The sequence below is a fragment of the Triticum dicoccoides genome, chromosome 4A (assembly GCF_002162155.2).
Source record: "Triticum dicoccoides isolate Atlit2015 ecotype Zavitan chromosome 4A, WEW_v2.0, whole genome shotgun sequence".
Lineage (NCBI taxonomy): Eukaryota > Viridiplantae > Streptophyta > Magnoliopsida > Poales > Poaceae > Triticum > Triticum dicoccoides.
Genome location: NC_041386.1, coordinates 524,687,270 through 524,695,621, shown reverse-complemented (window position 1 = coordinate 524,695,621; position 8,352 = coordinate 524,687,270).

Genomic DNA, 8,352 nt, shown 5'->3' with positions numbered 1-8,352 from the left:
AACTTTGTCAATAACGAAGGGACCTTCCCATTTGGGTTTGAGCTTGTCCTTTTTCTTCTCTGGTAGGCGTAGAACGAGATCACCAACATTATAATTTTTTGGCCCGTACTTCTCTGCTTTGATACCGTCGAGCCTGTTGTTGATAGAATGCGGAGCGGGCTTTTGCCACGTAATGCTCCTCCTCTAGGGCGTCCAAACTATCCTGCCGATCGAGCTCGGCTTCTTTCTCTTCGTACATGTGCACTCGAGGTGAGTCATGAATGATGTCGCAGGGCAGTACCGCCTCTGCGCCGTACACCATAAAAACGGTGTGTATCCAGTAGTGCGATTTGGCGTGGTCCACAACCCCCATAGTACGGAGTCGAGCTCCTCGACCCAGTGCGTATCTGATTCCTTCAAGGAACGCACTAATCTGGGTTTAATGCCGCTCATGATAAGACCATTTGCTCGTTCTACTTGACCGTTGGTTTGAGGGTGATAGACGGATGCATAATCGAGCTTAATGCCCATGTTCCCGCACCAAGTTTTTGCCTCATCGGCTGTAAAGTTCGAGCCGTTATCGGTGATGATGCTGTGGGGGGCACCATAACGGTGTACAACCCCGGATATGAAATCTATCACTGGTACAGATTTGGCCGTTTCAATTGGTTTGGCCTCTATCCATTTAGTGAATTTATCCACCATGACCAATAGGTACTTTTTCTTATGGCTTCCTCCTTTAAGGGGTCCGACCATATCAAGCCCCCGGGCCGGGAAGGGCCAAGTAATGGGGATTGTTTGGAGAGCGGTAGGTGGCATATGGCTTTGGTTTGCAAAGAGCCGGCAACCGACGCAATGTTGGATGAGGTCCTGTGCGTCTGCTCAGGCTATCGGCCAGTAGAAACATGTACGGAAGGCCTTGCTTACAAGGGCCCGAGCTGCAGCGTGATGGCCGCCGAGTCCAGCATGAATTTCTGCCAAAAGTTGCCGTCCTTCCTCTTGGAAGATGCACCTTTGCAGTACTCCGCTAGCGCTTTTCTTATAAAGCTCTCCCTCGTGGACCTTGTAGGCTTTAGACCGCCGCACAATGCAATGTGCCTCGTTTTGGTCCTCAGGGAGTTCTTGCCTATTTAGTTAAGCCAAGAAGGGTTCTGTCCACGGGGCGATGACAGCCATAATCACGTGGGCCAAAGGTGTTATTTCGGTGGCGGAGCCTCCGATTATGTCAGCGTGTTCGGGGTTTGGTGTTGTGGCCGGATACGAACTATTGTTGCCGGTCTCCCCTTCCCATACCATGGATGGCTTAAACAGCCTTTCCAAGAAGATATTAGGTGGGACAGGGTCGCACTTAGCCCCGATTCGGGCGAGGATATCCGCCGCTTGATTGTTTTCTCGGACCACATGGTGGAATTCGAGCCCCTCGAATCGAGCTGACATTTTGAGGATGACATTGCGGTAAGCCGCCATTTTTGGGTCCTTGGCATCAAAATCTCCATTTATTTGAGATATTGCGAGGTTCGAATCCCCACGCACCTCTAGGCGTTGAATGCCCATGGAGACTGCCATCCGAAGACCATGCAACAGGGCCTCATATTCTGCTGCATTGTTGGAGTCTGTGTATAATATTTGGAGTACATATTGGACTGTATCTCCGGTGGGGGATGAGGGAGTCCTGGATTAGGGGGTCTCCGGACAGCCGGACTATATCCTTTGGCCGGACTATTGGACTATGAAGATACAAGATTGAAGACTTCATCTCGTGTCCGGATGGGACTCTACTTGACGTGGAAGGCAAGCTAGGCAATACGGATATGTATATCTTCTCCTTTGTCACCGACCTTGTGTAACCCTAGTCCCCTCCGGTGTCTATATAAACCAGAGGGTCTAGTCCGTGGGACAAGAGACAATCATACCATAGGCTAGCTTCTAGGGTTTAGCCTCTCCGATCTCGTGGTAGATCAACTCTTGTAATATCCATATCATCAAGAGTAAATTAAGAAGTATGTAGGGTTTTACCTCCATCAAGAGGGCCCGAACCTGGGTAAAACATCGTGTTCCCTGCCTCCTGTTACCATCCACCTTAGACGCACAGTTCGGGATCCCCTACCCGAGATCCGCCGGTTTTGACACCGACATTGGTGCTTTCATTGAGAGTTCCACTGTGCCGTCGCCAGAAGGAAGGATGTCTCGTCTCCTCTTTAAAGACGGTACTACTGTTGGGGGAGCTTTGGCTGTTGGCCAAACTCTCCGGCTAGGCGGTTTCATCATGACCGCCTGCTCGGCCGCCGCGCCGATGATGACTTCTCGGGTCATCAAAAACAGCCTCCACGTCAAATCGGCACTCGCCGAACAGATGGATCCAATGGAGCTCGCCTCCCTAAACGAGCTCTTGGATCGCATCGCCGCCCTGGGAGTCACTACGGACTATTGCTACATCTTGAGCTTGCGTTGGTTTTCCCCGAAGAGGAAGGGATGATGCAGCAGAGTAGCGTAAGTATTTCCCTCAGTTTTTGAGAACCAAGGTATCAATCCGGTAGGAGGCCACGCTCAAGTCCCTCGTACCTGCACAAAACGATAGCTACTCGCAACCAACGCGATTAGGGGTTGTCAAGCCCTTCACGGTCACTTACAAGAGTGAGATCTGATAGATAGAATATTTTTGGTATTTTTGATATAAAGATGCAAAGTAAAAAGTAAAGGCAAAGTAAATAACAGAGCAAGATTAAAGTGATGGAGATTGATATGATTAGAATAGACCCAGGGGCCATAGGTTTCACTAGTGGCTTCTCTCAAGAGCATAAGTATTCTACGGTGGGTGAACAAATTACTGTTGAGCAATTGATAGAATTGAGCATAATTATGAGAATATCTAGGCATGATCATGTATATAGGCATCACGTCCGTGACAAGTAGACCGAAACGAGTTTGCATCTACTACTATTACTCCACTCATTGACCGCTATCCAGCATGCATCTAGAGTATTAAGTTAAAAACAGAGTAACGCCTTAAGCAAGATGACATGATGTAGAGAGATAAATTCATGCAATATGAAATAAACCCCATCTTGTTATCCTCGATGGCAACGATGCAATACGTGCCTTGCTGCCCCTTCTGTCACTGGGAAAGGACACCGCAAGATCGAACCCAATGCTAAGCATTTCTCCCATGGCAAGAACTACCAATCTAGTTGGCCAAACCAAACGGATAATTTGAAGAGACTTGCAAAGATAACCAATCATACATAAAAGAATTCAGAGAAGATTCAAATATTATTCATAGATAGACTTGATCATAAACCCACAATTCATCGATCTCAACAAACACACCGCAAAAAGAAGATTACATCGAATAGATCTCCATGAGAGAGGGGGAGAACTTTGTATTGAGATTCAAAGAGAGAGAAGAAGCCATCTAGCTACTAACTATGGACCCGAAGGTCTGAGGTAAACTACTCACACTTCATCGGAGGGGCTAGGATGATGTAGAAGCCCTCCGTGATGACGGCCCTCTTCTGGCGGAGCTCCGGAACAGGCCCTAAGATGGGATCTCGTGGATACAGAAAGTTGCGGCGGTGGAATTAGGTTTTTGGCTCCTGTTCTGGTCGTTTGGGGGTACGTGTGTATATATAGGAGGAAGAAGTACGCCAGAGGAGCAACGAGGGGCCCACGAGGCAGGGGGCGCGCCCTAGGGGGGGCGCCCCCCACCCTCGTGACCGCCTCTTTTGTTCCTTGGAGCAGGGTCCAAGTCTCCTGGATCATGTTCGGTGAGAAAATCATGCTCCCGAAGATTTTATTCAGTTTGGACTCCGTTTGATATTCCATTTCTTCGAAACACTGAAATAGGCAAAAAACAGCAATTCTGGGCTGGGCCTCCAGTTAATAGTTTAGTCCCAAAAATAATATAAAAGTGGAAAATAAAGCCCTATATAGTCCAAAACAATAGATAATATAGCATGGAGCAATCAAAAATTATAGATACGTTGGAGACGTATCAGGCATCCCCAAGTTTAATTCCTGCTCGTCCTCGAGTAGGTAAATGATAAAAAGAGAATTTTTGATGCGGAGTGCTACTTGGCATAATTTCAATGTAAATCTTCTTAATTGTGGTATGAATATTCAGATTAGAAAGATTCAAGGCAAAGGTTTATATTGACATAAAAATAATAATACTTCAAGCATACTAACAAAGCAATTATGTCTTCTGAAAATAACATGGCCAAAGAAAGTTATCCCTACAAAATCATATCTGGCTATGCTCTATCTTCACCACACAAAATATTTAAATCATGCACAACCCCGATGACAAGCCAAGCAATTGTTTCATACTCTAACTTTTTCAAAACTTTTTCAATCTTCACGCAATACATGAGCGTGAGCCATGGACATAGCACTATAGGTGGAATAGAATGGTGGTTGTGGAGAAGACAAAAAGGAGAAGATAGTCTCAAAAAGGATTGCCATGCAACGGATGCACTAGAGCTATAAGTATATGAAATCTCAAAAAGAAACTAAGTGGGTGTGCATCCAACTTGCTTGCTCATGAAGACCTAGGGCAATTTGAGGAAGCCCATCATTGGAATATACAAGCTAAGTTCTATAATGAAAGATTCCCACTAGTATATGAAAGTGATAACATGAGAGACTCTCTACTATGAAGATCATGGTGCTACTTTGAAGCACAAGTGTGGTAAAAGGATAGTAACATTATCCCTTCTCTCTTTTTCTCTCATATTTTTTTATTTGGGCCTTTCTCCCTTTTTTATGGCCTTTCTTTTTTTGTTTGGGCTTCTTTGGCCTCTTTTTTTATTTTTTATTTTTTTTCGTCTGGAGTCTCATCCCGACTTGTGGGGGAATCATAGTCTCCATCATTCTTTCCTCACTGGGACAATGCTCTAATAATGATGATCATCACACTTTTATTTTTCTTACAACTCAATAATTACAACTCGATACTTAGAACAAAATATGACTCTATATGAATGCCTCCGGCGGTGTACCGGGATATGCAATATGACAATGATGGAGTGTGTCATAATAAACAGAACGGTGGAAAGTTGCATGGCAATATATCTCGGAATGGCTATGGAAATGCCATAATAGGTATATGGTAGGTGTATGATACCGGCGAAAGGAGCACGGTATTAGAGAGGCTAGCAAAGGTGGAAGGGTGAGAGTGCGTATAATCCATGGACTCAACATTAGTCATAAATAACTCATATACTTATTGCAAAAATCTAGAAGTTATCAAAGCAAAGTACTACGCGCATGCTCCTAGGGGGATAGATTGGTAGGAAGAGATCATCGCTCGTCCCCGACCGCCACTCATAAGGAAGACAATCAATAAATAAATCATGCTCCGACTTCATCACATAACGGTTCACCATACGTGCATGCTACGGGAATCACAAACTTCAACACAAGTATTCTTTAAATTCACAACTACTCAACTAGCATGACTTTAATATTATCACCTCCATATATCAAAACAATTATCATGCTTCAATCTTTTCTTAGTATTCAACACACTCAAAAGAAAGTTTCACAAATCTTGAATACCAAGCATATTATATTAAGCAATTTACCATGCTATTAAGAGACTATCAAAATAATTTAAGTGAAGCATGAGAGATCAATATTTTATTTAAAACAAATCCACCATCGTGCTCTAAAAGGTCTAAGTGAAGCACATAGAGCAAAATTATAACGCTCAAAAGATATAAGTGAAGCACATAGAGCAAAACTACTTAGCTCAAAAGATATAAGTGAAGCACATAGAGTATTTTATCAAATTTTAATTCATGTATGGCTCTCTCAAAAAGTGTGTACAGCAAGGATGATTGTGGTATACTAGCAAACAAAGACACAAATAATACAAGACGCTCCAAGCAAAACACATATCATGTTGGTGAATAAAAATATAGCTCCAAGTAAAGTTACCGATGGAAGTGGACGAAAAGAGGGGATGCCTTCCGGGGCATCCCCAAGCTTTGACTTTTTGGTGTCCTTGGATTATCTTGGGGGTGCCATGGGCATCCCCAAGCTTAGGCTCTTTCCACTCCTTGTTCCATAATCCATCAAAAGAATTCACCCAAAACTTGAAAACTTCACAACACAAAACTCAAAATAGAAAACTCGTGAGCTCCGTTAGCGAAAGAAAACAAAAGACCACTTCAAGGTACTGTAATGAACTCATTATTTGTTTATATTGGTGTTAAAACTACTGTATTACAACTTCTCTATGGATTATAAACTATTTTACTAGCCATAGATTCATCAAAATAAGCAAACAACACACGAAAAACAGAATCTGTCAAAAACAGAACAGTCTGTAGTAATCTGTATCTAGCCCAAGATCTGGAACCCCAAAAGTTCTAAAATAAATTTCTGGACGTGAGGAATTTATATATTAATCATCTGAAAAAAGAATTAACTAAATAAAACTCTTCAAATAAAAATGACAGCAGTTCTCGTGAGCGCTAAAGTTTCTGTTTTTTACAGCAAGTTCAACAAGACTTTCCCCAAGTCTTCCCAACGGTTCTACTTGGCACAAACACTAATTAAACAAAAAAAACACAACCAAAACAGAGGATAGGTAAATTATTTATTACTAAACAGGAGCAAAAAGCAAGGAATAAAAATAAAATTGGGTTTCCTCCCAACAAGCGCTATCGTTTAACGCCCCTAACTAGGCATAACAAGCAAGGATAGATCTAGGTATTGCCATAGTAATAAGATAGATTGGTGAAACTCATTTCATATTCTCTACGTTCGGCAGAAATTTTTCTTTGAGGAAAGCAAAAGTAATCAAAAGGACTAAATTTAACAGGACAAAAGTCCCCAAGATCAACCTTGGGAGGTATAGGTTCCTCTTTTGGTCCTTCATAATGCACAACCAATTCATCATTATAAGCATTCTTTTGATAGAACTTTGTGGGCCTATATTCAAGAGAATATCCTAGTTCATTATTTCGAATAGCCAAATCATCATTAAGTTCAGAAATTCTATCAACTAAAACATTGGTAGGAACCCTTCTTCTAAGATTTTCATTAAAAGCAACATAATCTAGAGATTGAAAACACATTATTTCTTCTTGATCAAAGAGGATAGCCTCTATGGGAGGACGGCAAGCATCCACCCTATAATGCGCAAAGATTTCTTCGGCTTCTCTTATTATGAACTCATGAGCCAAAAAGATAGTAGCGGCATGCTTAACAGAAGAATGTTCAATATTAGAAAACTCCAGAAAAATCCTTTGTATGGAAGGATGCATGTGCATGAATTGTCTTCCAAGTTCAACTACAAGCATGGCAATAGCGTCCGCAAGACTACTAGTTCTGTGAAGGATAGAACTACCCATAGAAGGTAAAGCAACGACACAAGTAAAGAAATCTTGAATAACTCCTTTTCCAATAATATTACCACTACCAACACGGAATTTTTTTGTATGAAAGATGGTAGGTTATTTAGCAGGAGCATCAGATTTTTCCATGATATTGTTATCACCCATATTGGCGATAACTTCCCCAATTTCAGACATAACGACAAGCAAGCAAACTAGCATACGAGCAAACAAAGAAGCAAACAGAGAGGGAGGATAGAGAGAGAGGGCGAATAAAACAGCAAGGGTGAAGTGGGGGAGAGGAAAATGAGAGGCAAATGGCAAATAATGTAATGCAAGAGATAGGGATTGTGATGGGTACTTGGTATATTGACTTTTTGCATAGACTCCCTGGCAAAGGCGCCAGAAATCCTTCTTGGTACGTCTTGAGCTTGCATTGGTTTTCCCTAAAGAGGAAGGGATGATGCAGCAGAGTAGCGTAAGTATTTCCCTCAGTTTTTGAGAACCAAGGTATCAATCCAGTAGGAGGCCATGCTTAAGTCCCTCGTACCTGCACAAAACGATAGCTACTTGCAACCAACGCGATTAGGGGTTGCCAAGCCCTTCACGGTCACTTACGAGAGTGAAATCTGATAGATAGAATATTTTTGGTATTTTTGATATAAAGATGCAAAGTAAAAACTAAAGGCAAAGTAAATAACAAAGCAAGATTAAAGTGATGGAGATTGATATGATTAGAATAGACCCGGGGGCCATAGGTTTCACTAGTGGCTTCTCTCAAGAACATAAGTATTCTACGGTGGGTGAACAAATTACTGTTGAGCAATTGACAGAATTGAGCATAATTATGAAAATATCTAGGCATGATCATGTATATAGGCATCACGTCCGTGACAAGTAGACCGAAGCGATTCTGCATCTACTACTATTACTCCACTCATCGACCGCTATCCAACATGCATCTAGAGTATTAAGTTAAAAACAGAGTAACGCCTTAAGCAAGATGACATGATGTAGAGAGATAAATTCATGC